This window comes from Ursus americanus, chromosome 12 (assembly GCF_024610735.1).
Source record: "Ursus americanus isolate L20-20 chromosome 12, mUrsAme1.1.p, whole genome shotgun sequence".
NCBI classification, from domain to species: domain Eukaryota; kingdom Metazoa; phylum Chordata; class Mammalia; order Carnivora; family Ursidae; genus Ursus; species Ursus americanus.
In genome coordinates, this window is record NC_142138.1 from 29,402,442 (window position 1) to 29,414,308 (window position 11,867).

Sequence of the window (11,867 nt, forward strand, 5' to 3'; positions counted from 1 at the left end):
GCAAAGAATGAAGCCAATAGTCTACACTCTATCTGATCTTGTGCGATTGATGCTAATCTCCTTGGGTTTCTGTCTACCTGTCCCAGGCACAAAGTGGTGAGGTCAGCTTTACCTCTACCAGATGTCGAGGAAAACTCTTGTAGTCTAGCCAAGCTCTGCACTGTTAGCAGCTTATAGCATTTCCCAGCTGGATATAATTGGCATCATTTAGCTTGGGAGGTGCTTGATTGTGAGTGTTCTCCTCTCTTGTCATTTTCCTGTGCTCACCACCCTCTAACTGTTGAGAGAGTTTTTACAAACCACATCACTACACTTTTTAGTTCTGAAGATGAATGCCCAAAGTTGAAGTAAAACTTCCATAACAAAGAGGTTCAAAGCTGTCAAAGTAAATGAGATGTATGTATCCTGCATATAAAGTTAATATTAATAATGAAATGAGATAGATATGAAAGTACTAAAAAATTCCGTGTGATACAAACATAGGCCTATGTTTCCATTTCTATTGGTGGAAGTCATAGGTCTTAATTTTATAACCTTAACAAAGAATTGAAGTATTTCCATATTAGTAATAGAGTACACATGTAGGCACTGTACTTATTTGCTTGAAATTGGGGGTGATCAAACAACTTTTGTGAGGACTGGAGGGAGGCTTTTTATCATTGGATTAGCAAAGACCTGAGTAACAAATAGTTATCTCTTAGGGATTCAGAGATTCATAATCTGTGAGAGAGTAAGGATAAATTTTTGTTATGTAAGTCAATTGAATCACCAATTCAAACACTGAAACTGGAGTCATGCGAAATCAGTACCTTTAAGTGAATCTTGTTAGTTGGACAAGGTAGCATTAATATTTAGCAGTACTTTTATATTATGCAAATGTCTTTCTTAAAATCCCACATTATTGTAAATTATATCTAAGTATCTCATAATAAACATTATTAGAATCATAGTTCTTGCTTTTAAAAATTGTTATAGGAACTTGAATGCTGGTAGCTAGAGTATTTCTTGACTTGGTAAATTATGTATATGATTACTCTAGCAGCATTATGACACTAGGTAGTATCTTGGGACTTTGTTATGGCATGGACGACTTCACCTGTTAGTAAAAGAAATACTTCTACTTTATTATTAGGAGTCATTTGGATTGCAGCACACTAAGTACCAAAAGTATATTAGCCCAGGAAAAATTCTTTTTTTTTTTTTTTTTTTAAGATTTTATTTATTTGACAGAGATAGAGACAGCCATCAAGGGAGGGAACACAGGCAGGGGGAGTGGGAGAGGAAGAAGCAGCCTCCCAGTGGAGGAGCCTGATGTGGGGCTTGATCCCAGGACCCCGGGATCACGCCCTCAGCCGAAGGCAGATGCTTAACGACTGAGCCACCCAGGCACCCCTGCCCAGGAAAAATTCTTATTGACCCCCACCTCAGGAGGTAAAGGAACTGAAATTAGCACTATTTGATTTTTGCCCTTGTGAAATACAACTAAATTTTTAGAGACATAAATACATTTGAATTCAAAACAAGTTCAGGTACACTAGATAATGTCTGATAAACATCTGCTTGGATTCAGTCACATAGTAAATACTATTTTATAGCCTTCTTTTCCCCTTTAACATAATAATTATCTTTCTAAGTCAAATATTCACCTACAGTTTCATTTTAATTGATATATAGCACTACAATGCTAGGATTAAACAATTTATTAGATATGTAGATTGTTTCTAGTTGTTCATTATAATGAACATAATCCAACACCATGAGCACTTTGTCCTAAGTGTCTTAGATGTAAATCGTTAAGTATGTTAAGTATTTATGTTATGTTATGTTAGGTAATTATAGCCACCTCATGAAACAGGTTCTATTATTATCAGCTTTATTTTATAAATGTAGAAGTTAAAAAGTGATATATCTAGAATCTCAGTAAGAAATAACAAAACCAGGGTTTGAATCTTGCAGCTCAGTGATACCAGGTACCATATTCTTAACTTCTGTATTTTAAGCACTATTTTAAGTAATACCATGATGAGTGTCTCATAGCTACCTTTTTATTCACATTCGTATTTCCCAAGTATTAATTCTTAGAAGTGGAATGGATGTGCATGCACATTTTAAAGACTCTTGAAAATCATTAATTGTCCCCAAATGCTGCACTAATTTACATCTCCACCAGCAGTGTCTGAGGTATTTTCCAGAGCACTTGTCTCTCCTGCCTACCAGTGGAATTAATATCTTAATTATTTTTCCAATTTGAAAGAAAGATAATTTTTAAAGTCTTATATTTCATTTATTTCTTCATACGAAATTTTAATTTACATTTCAGAGAACTAGTTTCTTATAAAAGGGGTAAAGTTAAACACAAGCTACCACTTTTGTGACCTTTCTTCCTTTAGGTATTCTGCATACCTAGCTAAATGAACCTTCCATGGGATTTGTTCAGCTGAGGTTTCATTACTTGATACCAAATTTTTTACTTTAGTACTTGGCACTCTTTATACTATACTATTTTATTAGCTTTATTGATCATTACATTGGTACCTTCATTTACATGGTCCTTCACAACTTTCTAATGCTTTTCTGTACATCACGTCAAATGGGGACCTGAAATTTAAGGAACGTTAACATAATTAGGCCTTTGGTTTTAATATGCAAGAGTTCTCCAGAGCACCAGATTATTTTTATAAATCTGTAGATATCTCAGGAGAATAAATTTGTAAGAACTTTCCAGTTGTTTGGGTTTCATAAGCAACTCCAAAGAAGATAGACTTCCAGAGGCTCAGAGGATGTGAAGCCCCTTTCTAAATTGCCTCAACATTTACAATACGTACCAAGGATCTACCTAGACTCTGTAGCTGGTGGGGGCTGAGAGCAGAGTTTAGGGGTGGACAGTGTGGGTGGGTGTGGGTGTTGGGTGTGTGTGTGTTGAGGGGGGGGATATCACAACAAGAGAAAAGATGTTAAGAAATAAAGGATAGTGAGCCCTGGAAGGGACTTGCTTTCCATTGTATTCCAGTGTGTAATATGGTAAACACTAGATAAATACTGTTAATTGAATGAGGTTGAAAGGATAATAATCAGAATAATACACTTGAACATCCTAAGAAAACTTCAAATTCCAAAAGAGCTCTCTTAAATTCTCAAAATATCCCTCCTTTTTTCAGCAAATACCTTTTCTATACCTGTGGCATTTTACATATTTATATATCGCTTAGTATGAGATAAGGACACCTGGATTTTAGCTCATTCTTTGACACCAATAAACTGTGTAAAAAGGATCCACTAACCTCAGTGGAAGCCGGTTTCCTCAACAGTAGAAGGAAGATTTTTATGAGGCAAAAGTGAGATGATGAATGAGAAACACATAGTAAAAACATGATCTATTAATTTAGAAGGGTGGAGCTAGTGGCAGGAGATCAGGCAAGGCCAGGCTGGGCTGTTGGAGCACCAGAAGTCTGGCAAGCACTGCCCTACCCCAGGCAACCCCAGGAGGAGAGTGCTTTATCCATTTCTTTAAATAAAGTCAGAGGTGGAGTATCTATGCTGGTAATGAGTTCCATGTTCTCTTATGAAGTTCTTCTATTATCCCAACCTCAGCACAAATGGAAAACATCTATTTGCTTCCCACATAAACTCACTTCTTAATCTTAAAGAGTTTTTCAGACTAGTAGAGGTGTCACCTTCTGTAATTTAGGTGTAGAAAATCTCTGTGCAATTTAGACTGCAGAGGTGATTTGAATGTTTGCAAAAATATTTTTTAAAACCCAAAGGAGTTATGATGCTGTATTTGAAAATGGAAACCATTGTTACAGATTCAATTTCAAAATATTTATTTCCCGGAACCAGAGTGAAGTCTCTAGAGAACCACTACTAGTTATTAGCTCATTTCTTTCAGATGCACTGGGAATGAGTCTGCTACTTTGCCAGTATGGTTCTGAACCACAAAATTTCATCTTTGGTTGAAACTCCTCCAAACGAGACCATGTGCAATTCTCCTAGTTCATCATTTATCTTTCAGAACATGGCCAAGTGCATTTTATGACAACTGTAAAAACATGTCTCATGAGTCTTGGTGGGCAAAGCTAGCTTCATAGGCTCCTCAGAGCCTGGCACTTGCAGGAGATCAGTAATGGAAGGAAGGTGGGAGAGGGATCAAGAAAACTCTAACAAAGACATGAATCCCACCCTCTGGCAGGCTTGCCCTCCTGTTATGATGGAAGGAGGGAGGCTGTGGTGGAACTAAGTGAAGGCAGTCAGAGTCTACAGGGAACTCATGGAATCCAAGGAGCACATTGAGCTCACATGGGGCTGGGAACAAGGTGCCACGTACCGAAGAGGGCAGAGTCCAGGTAGTGTTGAGCTGACTCAGGAGCAGGCAGGCCATTTGGCTGCGAGATTTCTACTCTAAGAGCAGATTTTTGGCCTCTGAAACATGAGTTTATTCTGATCTGTCATAGACATGTCTGGAAACTGCATGGCTGTACCCAGGGCTACAAAAGCCGCATTACTGACAAAATCAAAACTGAAAAACTCTGAAGTCCTACAGTCTGAAGTCCTGATTTTGCCACACCCCACTGGTGTGATTGTAGGCAAATCATTGAACTGTGCCTCAGTTTTTTCATAAGCAAAACAGAATAATAATAGCCCCATTTCCAATTGGTTATTGTGAAGATGCAGTAATATAATGCCTAAAAGTGCTTAGTTAGATGTCGTGGGCATAATAAAGCCTGAATATTATCTATTAATTATTATTCTTTGGTAATCTAACTTTTTACCACCAGTGGGGAAAAATGCCACCAACCTACACACTAGCTTTCACTCTCCCTTCCCCATCTCTCTTTTCTTGGCTAATAACTACTCATCTTCTGGGACCCACCTCAGGCATCATCTCCTCCAGAAAGTCCTCCCTAGCTGTTCCCCACCTCTACCCCATCCCAGTGTGTGTCAGTTGTCCCCTTTGTGTTCCCTTCTTTTCTTCAAAGAATATCTCTATATTTCACACATTTTTTTATAATTATCTTTTCTCAAGTTTGTTTCAAGACTAGACTTTGAGAAACATCAGAAGAAGGATTGTTCATTTTTGGGTCTCTAGAACCTAGCAGAGGACACCAACAGAGCACTCCACCAGGGCTGACTACCTCATGCCAGCCGGAAGGCAGGTTCCTGGGGGCAGCCTTTCCCCTGCTGGCTCCTCAGCCTGGGCTGCACCACGGCCCATGGAAGGTCTCCAACTCAGATGGACCTGTTTCTTGTTCTCTTCAGCTAAGCAAAACAGACAGTTGGGCCATTATCGAGTAATTCAGGCAAGAGAAGCAGCCAAAGCACATGTTTTTATCTGAGTTACCCAAATTGGCTGACTCCCCAGCCTGCAGTTACTAGGTAATTGCTCAATCTTCCACTTGGCTTTTGCTGTGTAAATGTGGCCACAGAGTCTTTTCATTTGTTGAGTGGCTCCTCCCATCCTAACTGAATACAGCTTAAAACATAAAATTTACCTTTCACCATGACCACGGTAGCTGTTCTAGGTTGTAGCTGACCTCCATTAATCTTCAAAGTAGGCTGACATGTTTGGTTTATGGGGTTGGTAATTGGTTTTTTAATCCGTGTTTTGGATAATCTGCTGTCAACTCTCCTTTTTTTTTGGTACGAGGGGAGAAGATCCAGGGACATACAGGATATATACACATGCATACACACAAACACAAACAACTCAGTCATAAGCGTTACACACTGGAAACTGTCTATATTTTGGCCTCAGGTTTGGGAAATCCCATTCTCAGTAACCTGTGACCATGACTTGTTGTAGTCAGGGAAAGATCACAGGGTTGGGTTTCAGATAGTCAGAGCCTTGTTCTGAAACAGGCCTAGTCCAACCTTATTACCTGTGTGACCTTGGACATATCTATCATTTACCAATTCATCACATGCTGTTTGTTGTACACTTGAAATGTTTCTAGCATCTACCTCCCTCCCTATATCTTTAACAGTGCAAGCCACCATCTCTCATCAGGGCTATTAAGATAGCTACACAATTATTTTCCTGGCTTCCACCTCTTCTCCCTTAAAATATGTTCACACAGATCTATTTGAAACCTAGGTTAATACATTTCTGTTCAAAATTCTCTCATGGCTTCCCTTCATATTCAGAAGAAAATCCAACATCCTCCATGGCCTTGAAAGGCATTTATCACCAGGTGGCTGCCCCCAGTTCCAGCCCATTACTTTTTGACCTTGTCTTTTTCCCTTGTACCCACTCACTTAACTCCCTTGCTCTCTTGCTTCCAGCCACACTGGCCTCCTGGGCTTCAGACAAGTAGGCAGGATAAAATAGTGCTTCAAGATTAGAAGACACATTGGGTCTGCCACTTTGACTCTGTGACCCTAGAAAAGTTGCTTAGGCTTTTGGAGTCTGTTTTCTCTTCTATAAATGAGCATGCCACTACCCACATTGTAGGGCTGCACAATGAAGATTAAATAAACGAGAAAGGACAGATAAAGCAGTTAGCCCAGTATCTGGCATATTGTCAGCCCTGAAACAGGAACTGGTGGCTCCTGGAGTGAGAGGTGAGGCAGAGGGGAGAGGGTGCTCTGAAGCAGGAAAGCAACACTAGAGCTTTCTCTAAAACACTAAAAACAGAATAACACTCTCCCTTGTGACCAGGTCTTCAATTTCAAGCCCAATTTCTGCTGAAGTTCGGCCCAAGCTGCTTCTTTTGATGTTGTTATTAGAAACATTTACAGTCCTAACTATCAGTTAGCCATCTAAATGCACTGTTAATCTCCTCTGCACAGCCACCCTCCCAGCCCAGAACTCCTTGCTCTGGTCTAAAGGAAGCCAATCCTTCCAAGAATGTATTCCTCTGAAGCCTGATTGATCTTGATTGCCTTTCGTGGCCTCTCTCCAAGTTCTCCATATCTCTTCAACTTTGGGTCCCATTCAGTACAGGCTTCACTAATGCTGAGGGGGAGCTTCCAGTCTTTGCCAGGGAAATTGGCTCATATTTCAGGCTTCATGGGGCTTCCTTGGTTTCACTGCTATGTGAACACTGGTAATCTGACACCTCTGCCAACTTCATTTTTGCTTTTTTCAACAGATACCCTAGGGCCACACTTTATTGCCAAAGGACTGGCCAGTGTTTGCTGTTCAGACTCTTACCTTAGTGCTAACATGTATCCACCCTAGCCCAATGTCTCCTGTCTGCTGAATAATTTTCTCTACTGAACTGTAAAGTCAAGACTTCAGTGCTCCAGGTCAAGGGTTCCTTTTGGACTATTGAGTGTAAGAGTAAGTGGATTTGAGACCAAGTGTCTTCTATAGCAGTTGGAGTTTTATTAAGCTAAATGAACAAATAATATAAAATTGTGTTTAATAGCCCAGGGAATTGAGTAAGTGCTATCTATTGGGCCTTAAAAATAGCACAGAATTACTCAGTTGGCCAGCAAATCAAGGAAAAATAAAAAGACAGCTTTCCTACAAAGTACCTTGACTGGCTTTTGAAACTTTCCCAAAATGACAATATTATCTAATCTTTCGGACCTGTGGATCTCAGGACTCAGAGAGCGCTTTAAATCATTGAAACATATGACCTATCTATGTCTTTACAAACAAATGACTAAAAAGGATAATAGGTTTTAGCTAGTGCTCTAATTCAGTGGTCTTCAAATTTAAGGTACTCAAGTGTCATCTGGAGATTGGGGCGCTGGGCGGGGTGTTAGAAATGGTGATACCCAGAGATCCTGATTTACCATATCTGGGATGGGGATCAGAAACCTCTGTGTCTTACAAACACCCTGAGGGTTTCTACAGCAAATGGTCAGAGATCACACTTTTGAGAAACCCTGAGGCAGTAGGAGAGGATTTAAACAGTGAAATGATTCTGCCCTGTGCCAGTACTCATTCACACTGTTTGCCCTTCCTAAGCTGTTATTTACTTATCAAGAGTCTGCTGTAAACTGGGGGCTTAAAGTACCTTATGTTTACTCCTCACAACAATATCACAGAGTAAGTTATTCTCATTCCCACTTTACAGATGATACAACTGAGGTTCAGGATAACTAGAAATGTTCCTAATAAACTGGAATTTGAACCCAGGTCTTAGATTTTTTTCCATTGCATATGTCACAGTAAAGGTTGACAAAAGTGAGACAGGTAGCCAGGGAACAAACCAACCAAGGCACATTCAGAGCTAAATCAACCGTGGGGGTTCAAAAAATTGTAGCAAACAACTGAGTCTATTTTGTTTACAACAAATATTCCTTTTGCTGATTTTTTTTTTTAATTCCACGAAATTTTTGACCGAGATGCTATTTGGCATTACCCAGTTGCCAAAATGTGAGTCAGTCCTTTGGATGACTGCACTTGGTACCCTACATCCACATATTTTTAAATATTCAGACATTTTGGCTAGTCACAGAGATACTGGCTTGAGACTAGTTTTCTAATTTTCAGGTAGGAAATCTGAGTCACTGAGTGACCAAGAGATGGGGCCATTATTTATTTATTTACTTTCTGGGTACATTTTCTCTACCTGGTGTGCATGAATATAGCTACTTATTCCAAAAACGGTAAGGTCCCAATATGCTCAGTGTTGTTGGAGGTCATTCCCATATGAGAATCCCTTTCCCAAAGAGGCTGACAGCTGGAGATAAAAGGAATCAGTGTTAACAGGCGTGTCTTCTATGTCTCAAGAAAAGTTTGCCCAAGCTGGAGTCGTAACAGGAATGGTTTGCTTTGCTTTTTAAAATTGTGCTATGCTTTTAAGACAGTGAAACTTGGTGTGAGCAGGAAGACGCTGTCTCGTCTCAGATTTCAGCTGATGCTTTTTAACATTTCTCTTTCCTTCCCTTCTTCTTTCCTCCAAAGAAAGAATGATAAGCAGGGTGACAAAGGCCACATTAGAGACTCAATGGCTAAGAGAGAAGGAGCATGGTGAATCTGAGGTTTTGCTGAGCAACTGAATAGAGTGGCTGCAGCTCCTACACTGAATGTGGAGTCAACATCTTGGCAGAATGATTGGTGGTTTTGTAGGTCAAGAGATCATGGACTGGAAACTTCAGGGATGCTCTGGTAAACTAATAGCATAGAGATTTGTACAGCAGCTGCTTGTCTCATCCCTGGACTTGCCAAAGCTTCCCCCATCTTTCATCTCTTGAAGCACCAGAATTCCTCTCTTGCAACAATACTTTAATTCCATTTTAATATCCTTATCCATCAAACAGTCTAATTTCATGACCTTATAGCACACAAAGTATACTGCATATCACAACTATTTGGACTGCTTCTTAGAGACATGTGGGACCATTACAGTAGTCCTGAGATCTTCAGACAGTCACAATTGAATATAATTTGTGAATTATTTTACCCTTGTACGTCTGGACCCAACAACCATTGCTTAAACAGGAGATTTTAAAACAGAATAGGGATAATTTGTATGGAGCCACTGTTGAACTTGTCCATCCAAATCCTTTTAAATTTTTCTTTGACAAAACATAACTTCTAGTCATGGTGAAATGAGACTGGCTGGAAAAGAGGCTTACCTCTTGCCAATGTACAACTTCCCCAACCTTTTCTGCTTCATTTTATTTTCCGTAACTCTGGGTATGAAACTCATGTCATTTCCCTTACCAGGGTATTCTGAGGCTCAGCAGGAATTTGGTTGGGACATATTTTCCTGAGCATCTGCCTGAATTCTCCTGCCTTGAATATTTTTTAATCCCCTTTCTTTTAGTCATGCTCAGAGACTCAGTGCCTTGCAGAATGCTGGAACAGTCTTTCGAGATCATCCCATCCAATACCCTCATTTTATTCTCTGAATCCAAATGCCCCTCCCTTCCAGTTTCTCTTTGGAAATGGAAACAAAAATAATCCAGTTCGGGGCCCCTGCCCGAATCTCCAAGGACCACCCTGGGCTCTGCTAAATGATTTGTTTGCCAGTGGTGTGTCTCTGTGGAATCACTGAGCTGCTCCCAAGTCTTCATGACACTACCTGTTTGTACCTTAAAATAACTCTTAGCCAGAAACCCTAACGTCGAACTCTGAATTTTGTCATTCTGACTCTTTTCAGCCCAGTCTCTTCCTTTTGAAGAAAGGCTCCATCATTGAGAGTTGATTATGAGTGTGTTCAGCCTGTTCTGGGAGGCTTTTGGGGAACCTCCATTTCCATGAGGGAAGGAAGATCTCTAAGGAAAAAACAAGACTATATTACTACCTGACATTCAGTGAACATTTATTATGTGCCAGACACTGTGCCAAATGCTTACATGTGTTAACTTTCTTTAATCATCCCTATATCCCATGAGTTAGTTACTAGGATCCTTATTTCACATTTGAGGAAACTGAAGCATAGGTCATAAAGTTTGTAAGTAGCAGAGCCAGGCTTTAAATGCAGACAGTTTAACTCCAGATTTTATTTATTTATATATATATAAATTATATAGAGAACACTCAGATACATGAATATATATATATTTTTTTAATTTTTTTTTTAGAGAGAGAGAGAACATGCATGTGAGTTAGTGGGGAGGGGCAAAGAGAGAATCTCAAGCAGGCTCTATGCCTGGTTCAGAGCCCAACACTGGGCTGGATCTCAGGACCTGAGATCATGACCTGAGCTGAAATCAAGAGTCGGCCACTCAACCAACTGAGCCACCCAGGTGCCCCCAGAATATATATTCTTTTTAAGGTTTTATTTATTTATTTATTAGAGACAGAACAGAAGCAGGGGGAGCAGCAGGCAGAGGGAAAGGGAGAAGCAGGCTCCCCACTGAGTAGGGAGCCTGATGCAGGACTCCATTCCAGGACTCTGAGATCATGACCTGAGCTGAAAGCAGGCACTTAACCGACTAAGCTGCTCAGGCACCCCAGAATATATATATTTCAATTATGCTATCCTGCTTCCAAAATACTAAGATACAAACAAGAAATCATCTTAAGTTACCAACACAGGGAATTACAAAAGGACCTGATCTTTCAAGTATTCTAACGAAATAACTCTAAGACCTCCTTCTAATATCAACAAGGGTGTCTTTCTTCCTTCCTATTGTAGTAGCTTCTAGACTCCCAACTATAGTTCCTCAGTCTAAGAAGGTCTCTATATTGTTATGGTCCTGAAAAGAGAACACTTTTTGTTCTGTTGAAGACTCCCATTCTTCATATAGTATTATTGAAACATTGGTAGCCTAGAGATTTGGTTATGAATCCTCACCCCACAGCCAGGAAATCCTGGAGCCTGGTATAATCCCTGTCCACTGAAGAAGGGCGGTGACAAGAGGCGTGTTCTGTCCCTGGTGTAGCTGGGTGTAGGTACAGAGAAGAGGATACCTCTTTGCTGATTCCCCACCCTGGGTACTCTCACTTATAGAATCTCCTTACCCCCATAACCCCAAGTTCTCAAACATTTTATACCCTTGATTCTGTAACTACTCTATTTAACACACACACACACACACACACACACACACACGCACGCACGCACACACACACACACACAGTCTGCAGCCATTTTCCCCAAGATAGGTCTGCAAGGGCTTAGAGTCTGAACCAACTCCTTCCTCTAATTCTGTACTCTAGCCCTGAACTCCACCCTCAAAATCCATCCTATTTCCTGTTTCAGGATTAGTGACATTTCCTCTAGAGAAATCCCCTCAACCCCACCCCAACAACTTTTTATTCAAGGTAGGACATGATAAAGTGTTACGAAGCAGGGTAGCAGAGGGAATATGTCTTCACTCCTGGTCTTTGTGAAAAGGCACTTTCTCTAAACACTGCCGGCTGATTGGCCCATCCTTCACACCTCCCAACTGAAACAGAGATACCAGATGAGTGAGGTTAGGAGGAATGCTGGGAATGCCCCCTTCATTCCTCTCTCACTTGG